The sequence below is a fragment of the Narcine bancroftii genome, chromosome 7, assembly GCF_036971445.1.
Source record: "Narcine bancroftii isolate sNarBan1 chromosome 7, sNarBan1.hap1, whole genome shotgun sequence".
NCBI classification, from domain to species: Eukaryota; Metazoa; Chordata; class Chondrichthyes; order Torpediniformes; family Narcinidae; genus Narcine; species Narcine bancroftii.
Window position 1 is genome coordinate 168,607,322 of NC_091475.1, and position 24,220 is coordinate 168,631,541.

Here is a 24,220-nt window from a genome sequence, read left to right on the forward strand (position 1 = left end):
TTAATAAAAGCCTGATAGTTTCACAAATTCAGTATTTTGTGATTATTGATGATACATCAGTTCCCCTAACTATCAAGTCCCTTATGTCTATCACTCTGCCTCTCTTGACCATTCCCTTCTGAGGCTTAGAGCCAAACACAGTGCTATTCGTCTGGCTTCTGCCTTGCCTTGATTGCTGAGGGGAATGGCCACAAGGGTGACCTGCAGTGATTCCCCTTACCTCTCTCGGTATTCACCCCTCAACTACTGGATACTGCACTCTGTCTGCAACCACCTGCTCTAAAGTCTTATCTATGACTTGCTCAGTCTCCCAGGTGATTCTTAGTGCATCCAACTCCAACTCATTTCCTTAATACAGTTCTTCAGGAGCTGGAGTTGGCTGCACTTCCCGCAGGTATAGTCATCAGGGAAACCATCAGATACCATGAATTCCCACATCATACATATCTACCAACACTCCTGCAAATAAGCAATAATGAAAGGAAAATCTTCCCCTTCTTACCTGCTTCTTTGGCCTCAGCCTCTTGATGTATAAGCCTCTTGAGACAAGACTCTAACTTTCCATTCTGACTTCAGCCCCAACTCTGGCAATGTCTGCTCTAAAGATGGCCACTGCATTAACCCTTACCTCACTGCTACTTGTTTATGCCTACTCACTGAAACTCCTTGAGCCCAAGCCCAGAGCTCCCAGTCCTACATTGGCCCACTCACTCACTCACTCAGTGGCTGCTTCAACAAGGCCTCTCTACTTGCACCTGCTTCACTTTTATTTGATCCTGCTAATGAATCATGATTCGATTGATTTGTTAAAGCATCAGCCCTGTGAACACTCTTTTTTAAACTCTTCTCCCTGGCCTGTGTGTAACTCTCTCCTTGCGAATCAATTGGCCTACTAAATCTGCCATTACCTTCATCTGATCTACATACTTCACAATCCTTTGACAGCCTTCTTGACTATCCACAAATCAATCCATCAATTTTTGTGTCATTTGAAAACTTGCTGATTAGTTTTCTGCATTTTCATCAAAATCATTTATGTACATCACAAACAGAGGCCTTTGTACTAACCCTAGTGGAACACCACTGGTCATAGTCCTTTTCAGAGAAATAACCCCTCCACCACAACGCTCTGACAGGCATGACCAAGTCAATTGTGCATCCAATCTACCAAGTTCATTCCAGTTTATTTGTCATCTGATTGTACCTGTACAACCTGATGAAACAGTGTTCTCTGGTCCATGGTGAAGAACAATGCAAAACTCACCTCAATATAATACATATACAGACAAACGATATATATGCACACAGTACATATGTGTATGTACTAAAATAAATATTGTTCATAAGTAGTAGACATATAAAGTTGTTTTAGCAGTCATTCAACAGTCTCGGTGTTCCTCAGCCTGGTGGTTCTGGCTCTGATACTTCTATATCTTTTTCCCGACTGGAATTGGTGGAAGATGCTGTGTGCGAGGTAGTAGAAGTTTTGCGAGCCCTCTTTAAACAACAATCCTGGTAAATCATGTCATTGGGGGGAAGAGACCCCAGTGTTCCTCTCTGCTGTTTTTAGTCCTGTGGATTGGCTTCCACAGCAATCGTCAAAAAGTCACATGAATCCAAAATGTTTGTATCTTCTGGAGGTCAAACACACTGTCTACTATCATCAATCATTTGCATAACCTCCTCATAAAACTCAATCATATTTATAAGACACACCCTACACAAAAGATAATGAAACAGACCAAATTAGATATACCCTGAGCAGCTGAAAATGTTCAACTTAGTCATGACTAGCATAGTAATTTATTGTAGCCCGGTGGCTATATTGACCAGAAAGCCAAGAGTAGCTGTGGGCGGCTGTTTACCAGAATTTGGATTTGGGGCACCACTTGAGAACTATCTCTACCAGAACACATAGGGTTTAGGCTCCTTAAAAGATCAAGCAGCTTGCGACATCACCAGAATCTTGGACAGGTCAATACCAGGCATTGGAAGAGCTCACATGATTCCTTTATCTTGCATTCTGGCTGATTGTTCCATTATATCCATCAGGCTAGATCATAGTAGGTTCTTGTGAACAAGTGGGAGCTTCAGTGTACCTCAGCACTGTTTAGTTTCACTGATTTAAGCTGAACATTCTTACAAGGTTAATATATAGCAACCCTGTTTCTTAACTGCAAATGTCTCACGAGAACTGATGCAATGATTCCAAAACTTGAATCCTCTGGAGCAGGCTCTGCTGCCAGAGGTTGGTAATGGCTCCACACCTCTTTTTGTTGTGCAGTCATGGAGCTGAACTTAGTTTTCTGGGCATAACGTCAAAGATTGTAGAACTAAAGTAAATAATGTAGGATTGGATAAAACAACACAGAGCAGGATGGAACAAGCAGACCTGTGAAATTGACAGCCACATTACATTAAACGACATGAAGAAGGAAACATTCCCTGAACTCTAGGGAAAAGACAATGTAATGGAACTGATTAAATATATTTTCTCCAAGAACCAGCACATGGGGCTACATGAATTCTCTCTATGCCCTATCATCCTCTGATTCTCTAAAGGCCACATCTATTCATTTTCTTTCAAATTCATGAATTGCATCACCATACTATTACTGCATGGATTCTTTCTTATAATTCCTCACAATCAATTCTAAAAACAAAATAAAGTCCCATAATCTATATCCATGAACTACTTCTGCCTTCACAACCTTATATATTTGCAGAGAGCTGTGACTTGGCTTGGAATGTGCAATCCCAATATAGCCAGTCGACTTAATTTCCAAGAAATGTCAGTATTGTTCAGTCAGCTGTTTCAGTAGAAAAGCATTTGCAAACTATCTAAATAATCAGAACCCTAGAAATAATTCACTCAGATTTAAAAAAAATGTTTTATTTTATATAAAACATTAAACCTTTGTGTGTATCATTAATTTTGCATTTGTAAATATTCTGAAGTTCAAAGGTGGTCAGTTGGATTTATTGAACCTGAAGGTGAAAAATGGGGTAGTTAAGAAAACTGCACAGAATTATATTTCTTTACCAGAGCTGAGCAAACCTTGATAGATTTTGTTACTAATAACAAATGGAACAGATAGCTACTTCTGGACATTTTCCTGTCAAAATTCTAGATAAATGCAATTTCAGTGAAAATTGGCCAACAGAATTCTAACAAAAGAAAAATGCACTAATGTTTAAACACCATGACAAAAGCATGCTATTTCCCGTCAAGATGATAGATGTTACCCCAATATTCAGATGATCAAATAGCCCAAAGATAAGTTGGCCAACCAAGAAACTGTCAGCAAATCATTTGTCAAAGACTGTCACAAAAAGGTGATTGTGAAAATGCTCTTTATATGGTGTACAATCCAAAATTCCTTCAAAGTTCTTTCCTGAAATGTGGGTGCAGTTTACTAACTAGGGTCATGATAATGTGTGAGTAGTGCCTTGGATGGAGAGTTGCAGGCTGTACATTGCAGGGATTCACAAGCACTGGGGTCTTTTGGTGGTGCAGGGCATGATTGACTGAACCCGAATTTGGTTTTGGGGCACCACTTGAGAATCATCTCTACCAGAACACATAGGGTTTAGACTCCTTAAAAAATCAAGCAGCCTGCGACATCACCCAGAATCTTGTACAGGTCAATGCCAAGCACTGGAAGAGCTCAGATGATTCCTTTATCTTGCATACTGGTCGATTGTTCCATTATATTCCAACCATCATAGTAGGTTCTTGTGAACAAGTGGGAGCTTCAGTGTACCTCAGCACTGTTTAGTTTCGCTGACTTAAGGTGAATGTTCTTACAAGGTTAATATGTAGCATCCCAGTTTCTTAACTGCAAGTGTCTCGTGTGAACTGATGCAATGATTCCAAAACTTGAATCCTCTGGAGATGAGTTCCAATAAAATCTACTGAGAGTATCTCGTCTCTTGACAACCTAACTTCCAAGCCCACTCAGCCCTTTCCAGCAATTTCACAATAGAAGGAGGAGAAAAGGAAAGAACAAATGGATGAAAGTATATGATTAAAAGCTCCAATAAAACCAATGCTTTCTAACTACCTAACAAATGTGAATTCATTAATGTGTTCGGCAGTTCAGACTGTGTGATTTTTTTGTTGCACATCCAAGATCAGCTGGAAATTATGGTCAATAACAACAAATGTAGGGGATGTTAAAATGTACAGCACAGAGGTCAGAATCAGGCAATTTCACTTTGCAATTCAATATAAAATGTAGTGCCATAGAAAGCAAAAGAACTGCATATCATTTGTATTGTTTAGATATTGATACAGACAGATCAATAATTTGAAAATATAAAACTGCAGATATTGGAAATCTGAAACTAGAACAGTTAAGGATAGGAAGTTCTCAGCATTCTGACAGTGTTGTAGAAAGAGAAGTGGAGTAAACACTCCAGGTTAAAGATCCTTCATCAATTTAAATTCTTAGTATGCCAAGCGTTTTTTGTTTTTGCTTCAATAATTTCCTGCAACTTAATTTAACAGAGTACATGAAATAAAGGGCTAGAAAAAATGTTGAATGAGATGTCATTCTCTTACAGATGGTATGATGCATTATTGTCGGTAAGCAGCAATCGTGTGGAATAATCAACAAGGTCGTAAAATGTTCATCAAAGCATATACCTCGTCATTGGTTTCCACGTGTAATTTTTAATTTATATTCCTTGAATTAATGAGGCTGACCTGAACTTGACAAATTGTTGACAGTGTAAATGATGATAGCAAGTCACATCAGGCAGCATAAATGGGAACCTAAAGCTCCACTAACTTATCCCTGAGGCTTTTTTATTTTGCACAATTAATGGATTTTTTTTGGCCAAGATGCATTTTTCTAATACAAATATGGTTCCCCTCAGTCACAGTGATAAAATGTTCAGCAATGAGATTTCAGGAACCTCCTTTAGACAACGGATTAGCCAGGTCACTGATTCTTCCCTAAATTCTAGGGCTTGGATTGTTTGAATAATAAGGGATCTCTGGGATCAAATTCCAGAAGAAGTTAGATAACCATTTTACTACTATTTTGAGAAGGCATTGACATTTTTCTCGCTTGGTTCTATATTTGTTTAATTGCCATCTGATTTCATTTCCATTCCTTGGAGCTAAAGACGATCAATCTTTGAGAGATCTGTTGTTGTCAGATTTAATTCACATATTTCGAGGCATGATATGGCAAGAATAAATGCAGAGTATGGTTTGGCTAGCAGGTGTCCAATGCATACACAAAATGTTCTGGTAGTCATTGCAATACAGAAAAGTATAAAAGAAATTCAGCAGGTCGTGCAGCATCAATGGGAAGTAATGAATTAACAATAGTTCAGGCCTGAGCCCTTCGCCAAGGTATGAGCAAAAAGCGGGCACAGTCCTGAATAAAAGGTGGGGGAGGAAAGAAGAGAAGGGAGGAAGGGTCAGGGGAGGAATGCTAACAGGCAAACAGGTCATGGGTGAATATGTGTGGGAGGGAAGAAGAGAAAGAAGTTGAGGCAAAAGCTCTCCGAATGGAATGGGAAAGGAAGGAAGTGGGGAGCCGGAGGAAAGAAGACAGAAGTATAGGGAATGAGAGAAACTCTGGGGAAGGATTTAATGAAATTGAATGTTAATGCCATCTGGGTGGAATGTAGCCAGATGGAATATTAGACACTGTCCCTCCATTTTGTGGGTAGCCTCAGTTTGGGAGTGCATGAAGCCATATTTAGATATGTCAGTAAGGAAATTAAAATTGTTGGCACTGTTAGTGCAGTAGACTGAGTGAAGGTGCTTAACAAAATGATCTCCTAGTCTGCGTTGAGTCTCTCTAATGTAGAGGAGGGCGGAACAGGAGCACTGGGTACAGTAGATGATCTCTTCAGATTCACATGAAGGGATGCCTCACTTTGAAGGACTGTTTGGAGTCCCAAATAGTAGTGAGTGTGGGTGCAAGTGCAGCACTTCTTGTGGTCACATGGGTAGGTATCGAGTGGGTGATTAGTGGGAAGGGATGAGTGGTTGAGGGAGTCCCAGAGGAAGTGGTCCCTGTGGAAATTGGAGAAGGGAGGAGAGGGGAAGATATGTCTCCTGGTGGGCAGTGGAAATTGTGGAAGATGATATGTTGGATGTGGAGGCTGGTGGTTTGGTAAATGAGGACAAGCGGAATTTTGTCCTCGCTGCATCTGGAAGAGGAGGGGGACAGGTCAGATGTGCAGGAAATAGAAGAGATAAGGGCTGAGTTGATGGCAGTAGAGGGGAAGCGACACTTTTTTGAAGAAGGAAGCATCTTGAATGGATGTTCTGGAATGGAAAACCTCATCCTGGGAGGAGATGCGAAGGAGGTGGAGGAATTGAGAGAAAGGAATAGAATCCTTACAGGGGACAGAGTGCAAAGAGGTGTAGTCGAAGTAACTATGGGAGGTATATGTTGGCAAAAAATATCTGACGAGTGTTTATTTCTCGACATAGAGGAAAAGAGATCGAGAAAGGGAGAGTGTTGCCAGAGAAAGATGGGCCAAGCACCAGAGATGGAGTTCACTGTGTCATACACCATTTTGGATGGGATTGTTAGAGTGATCAGAGCTAAAGCCTCTGGAGCTATGTAGACTAGGCAATTTGTAACAATAATCAGCTCTTGACAGCCTAAATATCTTTCATAGTAGTTTCATGTGGGATAATATTTGGTTTGGATATTGATTTTCTTGATAACACCACAGCCAAAAGAATTGCTCAACCTTGAGAACATGGCCAATTCAGAAGGAATAGGGGTTGTGTGTGAAAAATGGACACCATTCTATTTGCAATCTGCTCAGCATTCCCTCCTCCTGAAAATTTCAGGAACACGTGACAGGGAATCTGCTTTTCATATTATGTTTTATTGTTGGCATTTTTTTCATCTACCTTACTCTGTCACACTGATAGCTTAATTGCATGTTTTCTAGCAGCTAATGTCCGGTGTGATGAAACTCGTCACAGAACAAATGAGAATCAGAATCAGAATTTATTGTCATAAAAATGTCTTGATTTTTTTTTGCAGCAGTATTAAAACTGCAAAATGGCTTTATGTTACTTTTTTTTAATTCAAAAGAAGAGAAAGTGAGGTAGATCATTGTTCATTCAGAGATCTGATGGCAGAGGGGTCGAAGTTGCTTCTGTATCATAGGTATAATTGAATACAACAGATTTACTTTTAGTATTTCTCATAGATCCTTTCTTCCTAACCCCACAAGTTACCCCTCACCACTTCCAGGCAAGACCTGCACCATTCCTGAGTCATGACTGACAACCTGTTAACAGCAGGAAGCCCTACAAAAATGCTAAATAATTCAGAGCTTCTATGAACCACGGATAAACTAGAACTCAACATGAAAACTGGATGAATAGATCACACACTAAATATCCAAATGAGTCCCAGTGGAATAGCAAAGACTTATTTCACATTATCAACAATAATGTCAAGATAGAGAAAAAAATCAGAGTTGCATCCTATAAAAACAGCCCTTTCATCCCACCAAGTTGTTGCTGACCATCAAATATCCATTTATTCTAATTCTACACCAATCTCATATACTTCTCTCTACTTTACCATCTATTTCCCCCAGATTCCAACACACTTGGGCAGTTCAGAGTGGCCAATTAACAATCCTTGAATATGGGAGGAACCCAAAGGAAACCCAAATGATCCCAGGAAGAAGATGCAAACTAAACACTGAACCTAGATCACAGTCAGCAACTCTATTAGCTGTGTCTCTGTGTTGCCCCTGACATCCAGATATATTTAATTGCCTTACAGAATTTTGAAATGATTTGAGGTAACTGATAGCCACAGAATCATGTACTTCACATGCATTCAATTGGTCGAAGATTGGGAAAAATCCTGGCCCAGTTATTAAATAATGGCACATTTCCAAAGAAACAATTTGGGTAAGAAGACAGGCAGATAATACGGCTGACCAAATCACAGGACAAAGCTTTAGCAATGAACTTTAGTTGTTGCTAAAAGCTTTTTTATAGTGAAGTTTTGCAGCATTAATAATGGATTTATAAATGATGCAAGATTATGTTAATTTTACTCATTTGAAATCATTTGTGGCGTTTTGTTCCTCTGATCAGTGGGTTTTACATTTTGTTGACAATCTCTTTGATAGCTCCAGTTTTTTATGCATCATGGATATTTTTTAAATATTCTGTTTACATTTTTAAAGCAAAACGCAATTGACAAAAACAAAGAAATAATTGAACACGGAGTAAATAATGATCTATGATGCATGATGACTATGAAAAGTTAATAAAAGGAAAAAAGTCCCAAAGGAGTGAAAAGAAGAAGAAAGAGAGAAATAAAAGGTAAAAAAAAAAGAGATAGAGGGATTGATGAGCATCAATCGTCTACCCCACAAGTTTCACATTTTCATGATTTACCTGGATCTCGAGGGGACGCTAGCATAGGTCTCATGGGTGAGATGGGGCACAATTTAAAAATTGCACCTATACTTTGTGATATGGCTGCCATATTTATAAGAACATGTCATATTTATTTCTTAAGTTATAGGTAATCTTCCTCAAGGGGAACACAACTATTATGCATTCCAAGGAGCAACACCAAGATGTGTATCAGACTTCCAGTGCGATCTTGACAAATATTGTTTGACATTGGGGCAACTTCATTTTAGGTCATTTTTGGTCCAAATATTAATTATATGTTTTAACAAGGGGGCTTCTTTCTCACCAGATATTAATTTTGAGTCCCATTTATATATAAACTCTTCTGCTATCTTCTATTTTATGCAATTTTATTTTCACTCATGAAGATTTATCTCCTCACTCAAATAGGGAGGTAAGAAATTTTGTGTGGGCTGCCCAATAATAATTTTTAAAGTTTGGGAGTTGTTAACCTCCAAGCTTATATTTCCTTGTTATTTTTTCTTTGGAAATTCTAGTCATCTTATCTTTCCAAAGAAATTTTCTGATATGTTCATTTAGTTCCTGATAAAAAAAAACAACCTGAACCTAAGGTATGGGCAGTGTCTAAAAGAGATATTGTAGTCTTAGAAATATCTTCATGTTTACACAATTGACTCTACCAACTAACATTATTGGCAGAGCCATTCACCTGTTCAAATCTTCAACCTTTTTAAGCAAGGGGAGATCACTTAATTTGTATAAATTCTGTAAATTATTAATCCATAAATATTTTATCCAATTTAATTCCCATTTAAATTCAGTATTTATTTGACACTGACTATAGTCCCCACCCATAAGTGGCATAATTTCACTTTTATATCCAATTTGTTTTATAACCTGAAACTTTCTCATACTCTTCCAGTTTTGATAACAATTTCTATAATGAAGTTACTGATTCTGTCAAGTATATCAATATATCATTTGCAAATAAATTAATCTTATATTCTTCCTGGTTAACCCTGAATCCCTTAATGTCTGGATCTCACCTAATTGCTTCTGCTAGCAGTTCCATAGCCAAAATAAAGAGTGCCAGAGATAGTGGAAATCCTTCTCTACTAGATCTAGTTAATGGGAATTCTGGAGAAATTCCCTAAACCAATTTATAAAAAATTGCTCTAATCCAAATCTTTCTAGCACTTTAAATAAGAAATCCAATTCAGTCTATCAAATGCCATTTCTGCAACCAGGGCCACAGCTACACTCAAATTTCCTCTTGTTTGGGCCATATGAATTATACTAAGCAGCCTGCTTACATTATGAACATACTGTCTCTTTTGTACAGAGCTTGTCTGATCTACATTTATTAATTTTGGAAAAAAATTTTCCAGTCTGTTTGCCAAGGCTTTGGTAATAGTTTTATATTCTGAATTCAATAATGAAATAGGTCTATAAGATGATGGTTTCAGTGGGACCCTATCTTTGTTTTAGTATCACTGTAATTACTGGCATTGAAAATTATTCTGGGAGAATATATATCACAACCGCCTGATCTAACACCTTCATAAAGAGATGTATCAATAAATCCTTAAATTCTTTATAAAATTCAGGGGAAAGCCATCCTCCCCCAGAGAGTTGCTAACCTGCAATGAGCCCAATGCCTCCCTTATCTCTATCTGAGTGAAAGGTCATGAACTCTTGAGTGAACTATGATTATTTTTTACCATTGAATAACACCAACAGAACATTCCATGTCAGCCTCCCCAAAACTTGTTTTGTATAGGGCTTTGTAATTCATCTGGAGAACTTGGTGTTAGCAGAATATGGGATTCATTGAAAGAGACAAATTGCTCACCAGTGGACATTGGGCAAAGACAGGATCAGCTCCAAAATCTCAATGTTCAGCATCTCAGATTAGAATAATAGAATCTAATGTTCCCCCTATGGTCCAGAGAGAACGGTCCCAGCTGTCCAATCTCTCCTTAAAATTCAAGCCACCCAATCCTGGTAACAGGTTACATTCTCATGAATGTTTTCTGCTCCCTGTCCAGTTTAATGATATTGTTCATTGGGATGGAGACCAAAAGTGTGTATAATACTCTGTATGGTCTCACCAATATATTTTACAGTGGTAGCATGACATCCCTGCTCCCGTTCTTAATGCCTTGACCAATTAAGGCATGCGTGCCAAATGCCTTCTTCACCTCCCTGTCTACTGGAATTACCAGTTTCATGGAACCATGCACCTGTATCCCCCAAGTCGCTTTGTTTTACATCACTCCGGGGCCCTACCATTCACTGTGTGAGTCCTATCAAAGTGCAACACCTTTTACTTGTTTTCTGCACACTAATGGTCACAGACTTCTGAACTGAATAGCAACTCTCCACTAGTGTCCTCCAAGTCCTACCATTTGGCCAACTCACCCTTGGTCGCATGTAATCTGACCTACCGGACCAATCTACCACATAGGACCTTGTCAAAGGCTTTTCAAACATTGACACAGACAATCTTTACCTCCCTGTCCATATCATTCTTCCTAGTTACCTCTGTAAAATATTCCATCAAGTTCGTGAGACACAATTTCCCACGCACAAAGCTATGTTGACTATCCCTAATCAGATTTTACCTGGTTTCAGAATTCCCTCCAGTGATGTACCCATGACTGACATTATGCTCACTGGCTTGTAGTTTTCTGCCTTGTCCTTACAGACTTTTTGAAATAATCTTATAACCAAAGGTATGCAATGCAAGATCTTGCAAAATCCACAAAGATATCCAAAACCCTGTCGTAGAATAGATTTTGGCTTCAAGTCACCTCATTAGTGAGGCCAACTGGAAGTATAAGGTAAAGAAGACTGGTATAACAAGCTCTAGAAAACATTATAATTGGCACTAATAGCTATTTTTAATTTTTTAACGATACAGCATGGTAGAAAGCCCTGTTGGCCCATGGAACTCGTGCTGCCAAATTGCACCCAATTATGCCATCCCTTTACAGGGGTGGGAGTAAACTGGAACATCTGGTTAAAACTCACGCAGGTCAAGGGAGGATGTACAAGCTCCTTACCGGCAGTGGTGGATTCAAACCTGGGTTGTTGGTGGTGTATTAGCCTTCTGTTAACTGCCACCCTTGGTTTTCTACATTTAACTTTCCCATCTATGATCCCACTGCATTTCGATGAAATGTGAATTTGTATGCATTTCAATGTCGTGCTGAATATCAAAGTCAAATTGTTAGTTCCAAGAACAGTTTTATAAATCCCCAGAATGTTCAAGACATATATGTATCTCTGCCCTGGAATAGGGAAAAAAATGAAAAATAACAAAATTTTATTGAAAGTTAAATATAAGACAACCATGTGACTGTGGAGAATCAAAATGAATGTGTAATAAACTGGGTGAATGAATCTGAATTACTGACTGACTCTAGTTGAAAGCCTTAGAGTCTATCATATGCAGTCTGTTCAGCCCTGATACCAGTCTATAACATGTATAAAGCACCACTGTCAGGTTGCAGAGTTTCAAACATTCATCAAAGGAAATTGAGTGTGCTTGCCTGATCTAGTCTAGCTTAAGAGTTTACAAATTGCATACCTATAGTGCTGCAGATAAAACCAATATAAGTCAGGACATTTTGAAACATTTGATTAAAGGAACATTAATATATACTTATCCACTGTGAAATAGACACAAAACAGAGATAAGAATTCACAAAGTCCATTTTCATTATTCCCCTAACCATTCCTGGAATTGTGCATTTGCCCGTAAAAGCAGAGTATAACGGTTTATGAGATTGAATCTAAATTTGTTCCTTCACCGTTTTAGAACTTGATCAAACGTTAGTCATCTGAAGACTTGATAACCAGTGAATGGTTAAGTCTCTAACAGAGTGATTCATTATATGTCACGGCGATCAAAGCAATTCTGCTTTATCTTCCTCAGGAACAGTTCTGGTAGAGTTAGGGCAGCAGACGCAGCAGCAAAAAAAAAATGCATAATGACAACTTGGAAAATGGAAGCAACCTTAAAAATACAACAATGGTACATAGAAATGAACAAGTGTATTCCATTAGAAAAAATTACCTACAATCTAAAAGACAAATATACTTATATGAACAAATTTGGAAATCATACATAGAGTATACTAGAAACCACCAATTTCAAACCTCCACCTCTTGAAATAATAAACGACATATAGAAAAATATTTAAATATAAAATTTAGGATGACACAACTTCTTTTTTCTTTTGTATTCTTTTATTGTTTATTTTTCTTATTTTTCTTTGTCCTTTCACTTTTACTTTATGTTATGGGGGATGGGGAGGGAGGGAGGAAAAAGGGAGAAATTTTCACTGAGTATATTTTAAAGTTATTTTTTAGTATATATTGTTATTGTAGTAGTTCTGTCTGGAGTTTGTACGTTCTCCCCGAACCTGCAAGGGTTTTCCCCAGGGGCTTTGGTTTCCTCTCACTGTTCAAAACGTACTGGGGTGTAAGTTATTTTGGTGTAAATTGGGCAGCACGAACTTGTGGTCCCAAATGGCCTGTTACAATGCTGTATAGCTAAATGTAAAAATTTTTTTAATTTAAATGTGAAAAGGTTCACAACTCCTAACTACTACACTTGCCTTCTTCAAATAAATCAGTATCTTAGATTCTAGGTAGATCCAGGAAAGAGCTTTGAAAGCATTTCAGAACATAACTAATTGATTGACTGGGCTTAATGGTCTGTTTCCATGTAGTAACTTTATCATCCAGGTACCCAACATTGAAAGTATGCTTTGTTCTCAATTCAGAAGGTTACACTGTAAGCATTGTATAGTATATAATTCCCAAATAATAAAGTAGGAAATAAGTATCACAAACGGAATCAAAATGGTACTTGACATCTTCTTGTTATGTTGCAATGTTAATATGTAGAAATCACCTAGGTCAGCACCAATCAAGTGAAATGCAATAGTTCAATCATGATTTCAGCTACCACAACCCAGATTGTTTTCTTGTCTGATCCATTTACTGCCACAATGAGAGGGGTTCTGTGCCGTGAAACAGACTGAGGTGACATCATGGAAAACAATAATCATGGTGTAGAGAGGCCCACGCTCATTTAGGTCAGCTCTTTCAAAGACTGTACAATTGATATGAAGCAGCTTCATGTGATGATGGCAGCTGTTGTAACGGGCCACTGACAGGCTTGACGACAGCACAGGATGAGCAGAGACATGTCTTTCAACAATTCTTCATGGGGTCGTACTGCCCAACAGCCCCATACAGGTTTAAATTGCTTGCAGAAAGCAGCCAGCAGCTATTTTTCAGCAAAAATCCTCAGAAGTTCACCACCCTAGATGGTGTCAGGCACATTTGACTGCCCAAACTTTGAGGATGCGGGTAAAAAGGAAACAGTGGACCAATGCAGGGCATGAGTTAGTGAGACAGGAGCATTAGTTAGGTGTTGCCAGTATGCAATGACAATTTCCATTGAGAATTCCTCAATTGTATTAAAATTATTTCCATTAAAATAATAGTGAAATTACCAAATATTTCAGTATATAAGTCAACCAGCAGATAGGTTGAGCCACCCCCCCCCAACATTTTTTAAAGCCTAATTTTAATGGTTTTTTATGTTAAAACCGGCGTATAAGTTGACCCTCATTTTTCAGGCTGTCTGGGCCTCACAGGAACCCAAAATTTTTGAAACACCCCAATCGCAAGTAACAAAGCTGTAAATTAAGTTAAGTAAAAATAATCTCAGCCTACCTGGCAGCAGCGGCAATGGCCCACGGAGCTGGAGCGGAGACATCATACTCCCAACAGGAGCAAGAATCTCAATCTACCAGATAGGAGCAGTGACAACAACCTCAGGGTCCCAGGCACCTAGTAGTGGGGAGGTGTTGGGGAGCAGTAGCGGCGGTGGTGGGGACGTGCTTCCAGCATCGACTTATATGCTGAATCAACGTCAATCTGTTTTTTTTTGGTGAATTTAAGGTCTCAAAGATTATCCAGTGTATAAGTTGACGGCACCTTTTTGAGAAATTTTTTTAGCGTTTCATGACTTATACGCCAAAATATACGGTATATGCGGTTTGTAATTGCTTATTGCAAAACTAGTTGGGCTATATAGACTAATCAAGAAGGCAAAGATCCTATACCAGTTCTTCGATTTAATTATATTTGCATGGAATATAAAATATGACAAACACACACAATTAAGTGTAGAAATGAACTTGAATATTAGCATTTAATCACATGTCAGCACCAAAATTCGCAACAAACATCCGCTCTAAAAAAAAACAAGTGCCCAGACCAGACCAAAGTGTTATCTGAGAAATGGCTTGTGAAGAAATCCCTTTACTTAGAGGTTCCAAATTCCTCATTTCCTCTTTCACACAAGCTGTAAGTTTTCAGCCAGAGTAAATTCAAGGCAGATAATACATTATTGAACAGCAGGGACTCAGGGAATCACTGATGAGTTAGAGGATCACTTATAGTTTTATTAAATAGCAGATTGGGCTCAAGCTCAAAGCTCTTCCTGTATAATTACTACCTTATTCTTCATATACTTCAAACTTCATCCGATTTACAGTGGAATTTTGGACAGCAATGAAATTAACTAAGCAGAACATGCAGAGAGAAGCCAGACAGATCTTCAGTAGCCAGACCCTGCTTTTCAACTGGACAATAATCCAATGGGATTGCTTAGGGGGGAAGATACATTGAAGAAAAGTCAGAACAAACCATACCTTCATTCCCCCTGGCTAAAGAGAAGCTTTCAAAATTATAAATACTAAGTGAGTTGAATATTTCAGAACATCTTGGGCATGCAAAATCATAGTGAAAAGTTTAAATCTAATTAAAATCAATGAACTAATACTTGACCTTTGTCATCATTTCCCTCCATTGAAAGGAATAAGAAAGAAACCTTGTGGAAAGTTCAAACTGGTGCAAGACACTCATGTGGATTGTCTACTGTACATAATGGGAATGCATAAAGAGGGCACATATGGATAAAACTGAGAAGCATCTCGAGTACTCAAATACCTCCTGATATTAATCCCTTCAGTGGAGAATTATTCAAAATGAAATCCTTAATCTTTGGAGCCCAGTTATTTAAAAAAAAATGCTTTCAGTGCATAGGTAATATCATTGATGATGGAATCACATAATAGGTGGCAGAAGTGGTGGAGAATAATATGTTGGATGTGGAAACTAATGGGGTGGTAGATGAGGACAAGGGGAATCCTGTCCTTATTGTGCGTAGGGTATAGGGTGTCAGGGCAAATGTGCAGGTTAGGGAGGATATGTGGGTGAGGGCCGAGTTGATGGTAGTAGAGGGTAAACCACATTTACTGAAGAAGGAGAACATCTCAGATGATCTCACATGGAAGACCTCGTCATGGGAGCAGATCGATCCATTATGCACCTTCACTCTGTCCACTGAAAGAGTGGATCTCCCAGTTGAAACCCATTTCAATTTCCATGCCAATATGTATCTCCATGGTCTCATGCTCTGCCAGACTGAGACCACTTAATGTAAACTGAAAGAACAACACCTCATATTTTGTCTGTGCACCAAACAACCAGATGCCATTAACATAAAATTCTCTGGTTTATGTTAGCCCCTCCCCTTTACCTCCATATCGCCCCTTCGCTATTTCTCCTTTCCTCTAACTTTATCTCTCCTTCTTTCAGTTTCCCTCTGTCTCCTTTCCTCCAGTGCTGCATTCACAGAGCCACCCCTCCCCTGATCATTTCTCACCTTTCCTCTCCTGTCCTTCTATCCATGTCCATTATCATCTTTTGCCTGTTGGTCTGTCCTCCTCCCCTTGCCCTTTCTTCCCTTCTTCCCCCGTCTTTTTATTCAAGCTCCTGCGTGCTTTTTGATCATACATTGAAGAACTCGAACCTTGGTTATATATCTTCATCTCTAATGGGCGCTGCAAGACCTGATGGGTTCCTTCACCTTTCTTGACTTGTTACTACAATCACAATGGCTTTTGTGTTTCACTACACCCTTGTGAATGTTTTCTTCACCCTTTCTAACTTACTAACGCCATTGCTATTGCTGGGCAACCAGAACTGTGCACAATACTCCAAGTGTAGTCACTGATGAATTGTCCAGTTTTAACATGATGTCCTAACTCTTGTATTCAATGCCTTGAATGATAAAAGCAATGATGAACTACTTTGTCCAGCTGTGTCACCACTTTCAGAAAGCAATGTATCTGTACTCCTTGATCACTCTGTCCTTCAATGCTCTTATGGGCCCTATCATTTACTGCGCAAGCCCTGCTAAAATGTGACACCTCACACTTGTCTGATTAAATTTTATCTGCCATTCCTTTGCCCACTTCCCCCGTACACCTATATCCTGTTATAATTTGAGATAACCTTCTACACTGATTCCAATTTAGTATCATTGAAAATTTACTCATCACGTAACAACACTGTCATCCAAACCATTAACATAGTTGACAAACAACCAACAATAAATATGTCTCATGCTTGATTCAGGCAACATATCTGCTCACCATCTGTGAATGCCAGACAATAGAAGTCTTAGCTTCAATGTCATGGCAAATGTTCCCTCAGCAGATAAGATCAAAGCATTCATTGCAGTACTACATTGTACTATCTAGGATGCAGACTTTGGGCACATTCAGTCACAAATGTCACAGGGATCGACTGGCCTAGAGCCTTGAAATCTATCAGAAAAGAAAGGTACAAATCCACCAATGTGCCCAGTATATCAAGGATACTGAAACGCTAATAAACCTGTTCTGAACAATTAACGTACATCCCCCTCACCCCTGACAGAAAATCCCTGAAGTGATCATTTGGATGAAATAGTAAATTTCCCACTCACGTTAATAGGAATTAGGTTACAAAATCAATATAAATCCATCACACAATCCTAACTCATCCATAATCTGTTGAAATTCAAACCACAATGAAATGATGCAGGAATAATCCACATATATACATAAACATATCACAATTGTATTCTGGAAATTCTAGTGGGCAGAAATGCTAATAACTAATAATTCTGTCAATGGGGACTAGAAATAGTTTCTCTGTGAAGTCACCAGATCCCTGTATTGTGTGTCATGCCAATTCTTAAAATATGCTTGTGGCTACCTCAAGCAACATTGTTGAAGAATATGCATGGGCCACATTACAATAAAAAGGACATATCATATTTTCAAATAATTTAAATGTTTCAAAGCCAATTAATATATAAGAACAGGAACAGAATTTAGCTATTTGAGTCCATTCTGTCATTTTGGTGACACTGAAATACAAGGTTGTTGTTGTTGTTGCACCATTCAGCCAAGTTTTCAATCTCCCTCTTGCATGCTGACTCAACCCCTTCCTTTATACAACCATAGCATAGTCGCAAATTTGTAGATGGTGTTATGATTATACCTATTTGTCTGTAATTTTCATGGCAAATGTCATGTTAATATGCATTTTGCACACTTTGTAAAGTTGGATCATGCAATTCCACCTTACTTACTCATGCCTAAAGGACACTGGGTATATGCCAGGATTATCAATACTCATCCAACATCCATTTGAGTCATCCTTGCAAAACTGGATTTTGTTAATGCAACTAAAGCACAGTATAGGCCATGTTTAAGAAAACTACAGTACAACTCCGATTATCCAAACTCAGATTCTCCAAAATCCTCAGTTATCCCAAATTTTTTTGGAGCCAAACTGACCTGGGTCGTCAGACTCCCGGCGGTGACAGTAGCGGACCTCAGGCTCCCAGCGCCAGCAACAGTGCAGTGAACCTCGGGTTCCCGGGCAGGAGTGGGACCCTCGGGCTCCTGGCACAAGCAGGGCCTCGGTGGGGAAGTGTCAGTGATCAGCAGAAGCCAACATTTTTTTTTGGTGAGAATTAAACTTTATTTTAAGGCTTAAATAGCCTTCCCTTGTTGTTTGTTGTTGTATAAACACTGTTACAAGTGATTTGCTGTTGCTACTGGGCTGTTTTTTAAAAAAATGACTGGTTCTCTGGGAAAAAAAAAACATTTATCTAGAATGGGCCTGGTCCTGATCATTTTGGATAATCAGAGTTGTACAGTAGTTGGAACAGCAGATAGAAATCCTGTGCCTTTGTCATTTAAAGTGATTTTTGTACACAACATTTAATTGAGGGTTAACTTGCAAAAGAACTTGCTGGTGTCAACTAACTTGGGACTGCAATGATAGAAGAGGTTACTATTGCTCGTCACTGAGCAGAAGAGTTCAAGATTTTTGTGTAAAATTGGAATCCTTTAGTGGAGGCCCCACTGGGTCTGTAGCAGAATTGGGAGCAGTGTTGGGTGAATTTGCCAGTGGAGGTCAAAAGAGGAGATGGAAAATGGGTGTGGCAAGGATGGCCAATCCCCCAAGATTATTTCAGAAAGAACAATCCTGCAATGAATACTGGGGCTAAGATTTCCAAAGTAAGTCATGACTTCATCTGCCACCTGCCACTGGCAAAGCTGCAGCAAATACTGGAGCCTGGACCCCCCTACTTGTGGCACTGAAAGCTCTGGGCTTCTCATTTTCTGTATTCTTTTTGGTGATGACAGCAGGTAACTACCTTAAATCCCATTTTGCAACACATCATCCTATGTCTAATGTTGTAGGACATTTTTACTCAAGGGGTGAGGAGTTAACCTCTTTTTCCTTGATACTAGCAGATAGCCTATGGAGGTGTATTTGCCTCAGAGATCCTGGGGTGATCTGCATCCACAGAAATTATTATCACGGCTTATGATGGCAAAAGGTGCATCATAACCAAGGCATCTTAATTCTGAGACAGTTCACAGTCGTCCTGACTTTCAGCTGCCATAAAGGGTCTTGGTGAATGGGATATTTCCCACATTAGTTGTTCTATGGTTCTATACCACTGGAGCAACAAGCAGTCTGCTGGAGGAGCTTAGCAGGTCAAGCAGCATCCATGGGGGTGGGAGGTGAGAGAATTTTGCCATTTTCAGTCAAGACATTGCATGCTATGTTGCTGTAAAAATAGGTTAGGTAGTTGTGGTAAAAATATGAGTTCATTGAACATTTTTGGTCAAGGAGCTTATGACAAAACTACAAAACAAGCATGATTTAAGGTGCAGAGAAGGGGTGGAGAGTGAAAGGGGATGTCTATGATGGAGTGGAGACCAAAAGAGATTGAATGACAAAAATGGTGTTTGTGCTGGCTCCGCTTAAGGAAAATAAATGCTTATTAATGTATTACAGAGGAAGATAAATAAGAAAAGAGGAGAAAGGAAAAATGCTGTTGATGTGAAATATAATCATTGCAGTTGCTGGGAATCTTAAAAAGTAGACGATGCATTTTCCACTCAGAAGACATGAATAAAGCCCCTTGTTGACAGTTCCAATATTGCAGCCACTCTGCTGATGGTCGTCTCAGCATTCCCTTGAGCACAAATTATGAAGCGAAGAGCCAAGCAATTGAATTTCCTGAACTGTTCTACATAGAACCAATGGAATATAATTCAACAGTCGATAAATCACCACAACTTCAATACAATGATCCACCAGAGACAGAAGGCAAGCTGCAGTGGAGAAGATTGAAAATAGACCAAATGGTGATTTTAATCAGCTTTGGGGTTGATGGGCTTGCAAGTTTACATCACAAACGTAAGCAGACTCAGCAAACTTGCTTACAGATGTGGGGGGGGGGGGGAAGGGGGTTGGTGGAGGGAGGGGAGAGAAGTAGGGGTGGTGGAAATTGTGGTGATATGTAATTACACCACTAGGTCACCAAGGGTCATCTTGTATATAAAGTAGTCCAGAGCTACAGTCTAGCTTTCCAGGTTTGTCTTGTCTTGCAGAGAGACAAGACCTCTTAGTGTGCATATTAGTTTATTAAAGCTGTCTTATACTCACACTGCTGTTGTGGTTATTGTCAGTACAGAAATGACACTGTTGGAGCAGTAGTGATTGCCATACATTTTGTCCTGAGGGAGATTTCAAGCAGCTACTCATCCAGGGCATAGCTTTAGCAACCAAATGCTGTAGCGTGATTGGGTCCAGGAGTGGCCACTAATTCCTTCTTGGAAAGTGATGCAATTCCTTCTTGGAAAGTGATGCAGTCTCTATGCAAAGTTGGGCACTGTATTATGGCTGAAAGCATTCCTGCTCCTAGACATTAGGGAATGAGAGAGGGAAAATTACTGAAGTGTCAGTGGGGAGCACTTTGGGACCAGTGATCAGCATTTTTTAAATAGATAGGACTAGTCCACAAGTTGAGGTCCAAAACTAAAGCAAGGCCTTTGACAAGGTTCCACATTGTTGACTAGTCGGGAAAGTTTCAGGGGAGAAGGGAGAGATTTAAGAAGGACTCAAGGCCTTTTTATCGTGCAGAGCCATCTCGAGATACACAGCATCAGTCATTGTTTATTGTTACCCATTATATTACACACCTCTCTCCATCAATATTACTAATGTTTGCCTCATCTTCCAGGAACATAGCATAATCGCCACTTTCTCCAACCTAACCCTCGCCTACCCACCTGCTGATTCACTGTGTGCAGATTCTTCTAAGCTCCCATCCACTAGGCAAAGTACCAGAGTTTGAGTCGATGGCTGTAGTGCCTTCTGAGTCTATTAGTTTTTCCTGCTATACTTCAAGTTTCTGAAATGAGAAATAAACTAAGGTACATTTATGATGAAAAGGGAGATCATGTGAGAAGGAGACACTCAAACCTTCTGCATTATAAACTAGAAAAGATTGTGGGATTGAGAGAAAGGAGATGTAAATTTGTAATGATCGCTAGACTTTCCATTATATAAACTGGAAAATATATTCTTCTTAAAGCAGAGGAGGTTTAGAGACATTTAGATAGGAACGTTGTGGAGACCACAGACAATGAATAAAGGGAACTATTTATATTGGCAAATGGAGGAATGAAAATGGAGAATGCAAACTTGGCAAAAGGAAAGAGAGATAATAAGAAGAAACACCCTTCCATAAATACCCTTACATACCCTTACATGCCTTGGAATTCACTGCTTGAAAGGATGATGGTAGCAGATTCACTTGTGGCTTTCAAAAAGGAATTAGTGAAGTACTTAAAGTGAGAGGTACACGTGGCAGTAGGAACTGAACCCAGCCAGGGATTGACTGGGTGCCTCATTAAAAAAAAGCCAGCATGAGCTATACAATCCAGTGATTATTGGGGGGTCAGAGGTGGAGAGGGTGAGCAAATTTTAAGTTCTTGGAAGTCACTGTCTTGAAGAACCTTTCCTGGACCCAACACACCAATGGCATCATCAAGAAAGCACGTCAGCACCTCAACTTCACCAGGAGTTTGGAGAGGTTTGATATGACATCAGAAACCCCGGCAAATATCTACTAAGTGGAAGTGTGCTGACTGGCTGCATCACGGTCTGGTATGGGGACACCAATACCCCAGAGCATAAAGGCCTCCAAAAGGTAGTGGATACAGCCCAGGACATCACAAGCAAATCCCTCCCCACTATTGAGTACATCTACAGGGAACACTGCTGTCGGAGGGCAGCAGCTATAATCAAATAACCTCACCACAAAGCAAATGCTCTGTTCTCACTCCTGCTATCATTAAAGAGATATAGGTCCCACAAGAGTCACACCACCAGGTTCAGAAACACCTGCTACCCCTTCACCATCAGACTCCTCAATGACAAACTCAACCAGCAATTCATTTAAGGACTCTTACTTGTGCACTTTAATGATTTTCTTTTCTTTTTTATTCTCTCTGTATTGCACAGTCAGTTTGTTTACATTCATTATCAGTTTACAGTTCTTTTATTTGTTTACATGTATACACTGTGTACAGATTTTTTTTTGCACTACCAATTACTGGTAATTCTGTCATGCCAGCAAGAAAAAAGAATCTCAGGGTAGTATGTGATGTCATGTATGTACTCTGACAAGAATCTGAAATCAGCTTCATGTTCAGATGCAGGAGACTTTTGCAGCTGGCCACGCTGGAAACAGAACTTTGCTAACTGTAAAATATACAATTACATATGATGCTTTTAAAAAAATTCTGCTATTCCAAGGCATTTTAAGAAGTATTATATAGGGGCGTGGCAAGATGGCGTAGGAACAGACGTGCCTTTCAGTCCTCTCCTGACTCTTTGTTATTGTTTTGTCTATAAGTGCCCGTTAAAACTATTTAAAAGTTTAGAAATAGTTAGAGGTGTTGAATTAGTTTCTAATGGTACAACTGCTGAAAAGAAGTAAAATAAAACGGCAACAGATCGTTAAGAAACTGCATTTCCTGAGGTTATCTGAGCCTACCTGTTTACAAGAAGCCAGGACTCAGCATGGAATGGATCCAGGAAGAGAGGTACAAGATTCGGCAATGAAGCTCCGCTCTTTATCGGCAGGACTCTTTAAAGATGGCGCCCGGCAGCCCTTGGAACAAAGGGCTGGCCAGGCGCGTGCGCGTGAATCAATGCCCGCTGCGAGCGCTGTCAGTGAATCTTTGACAGCTAGAACAGCTGGGACGCTGCCAGCTGAAGACCCGACTCTGAAAAGATGCTTACCAATTGATGTAGCGGTGGCGCTGCGAAATGCACCTCCAGTAATGAAGACTTCAACAGACATCGATGTAATGAAGGCATTTGATATAATATGGGTTAAGGATAACCCTGGCCATCAGCCTCCAGATACTGTTGAGGAGGTTGTGGCAGGGGTTTCCACATGCAGTCATACTATAAGAAAAGCAGTTAAACCAAAGGAAATAGAAGACCCTTTGGCTATACAGAAACAGCAGGATCCTACTGTGCCTGAATCTATTCCAGTAGATATGCTTATTAAGAATCTTGAATCTAAGTTATCCTCTACAATAAAAGAAATAGGTAAGGCTTTAGTTCAGGTTAATACAAAGCTTAATACTTTGGTGGACATTAATACTCAACAGATGGTTGATTATGGAGCTTTTAAGCTTGAAACGAGTGAAAGACTTGATGGTTGTGATCAAGGCATAGTCGAGGTATGAGGCCAAATACAAGATGTAAATAAAACATTTGAAATTTTACAAATTCAGAATAAAAATTTGGCGAAAAAGGTTGATTATTTGGAGAATCAATCTAGACGGAATAATATAAAAATTGTTGGTTTGCCAGAAGATATGGAAGGATCAGATCCAAGAAAATTCTTCACTGAATGGATTCCACAAGTATTAGGACAAGATAAGTTTCCGGAAGGCTTAATATTGGAACGTGCCCATAGAGCTTTGAGAAGAAAACCTTTTTCAGGACAAAATCCAAGACATGTTTTGGTTCGTTGTTTAAATTATTATTATAGAGAGACAATTTTGCATGTGGCTATAAGAAATGCACAACAAAGAAGATCAACCTTGATGGTTCAGAACAATCGTGTTTTTTTTAATCCGGATTTGAGTCAAGAAGTTATGTCTCAATGATATGAATTTAATCCTGTGAAAGAAGTGTTGTGGAAAAAAGGATATAAAGCAACATTTAGATACCCTGCAGTATTGAAGATTTTTCAAGATGGCTATCAACCAGAATTTTTTGATAATCCTAAGGAAGCCATGGACTTTGCTCAATTATTGCCAATTACGCAATTTCAGGAAAGACGTAGTCCACCACGGTCTCCAAGGAGAGTGGAGATGCAAGATGGGAACCAAATTCCAAGAAGAAATGGAAGCAATGGTGGTCGGAGTGACAAAGTTGATTAATTTTTTTTTCTGAGAAGATTTCAGATAATGATGATAGTTTAATGTGAAATGGGAGTTGGGAGAGGGAGCTGGGTGGGCATCATTTTCCAGAAGTCATCAGCTACATGTGAGTTACCTCACACCCAATATTTTG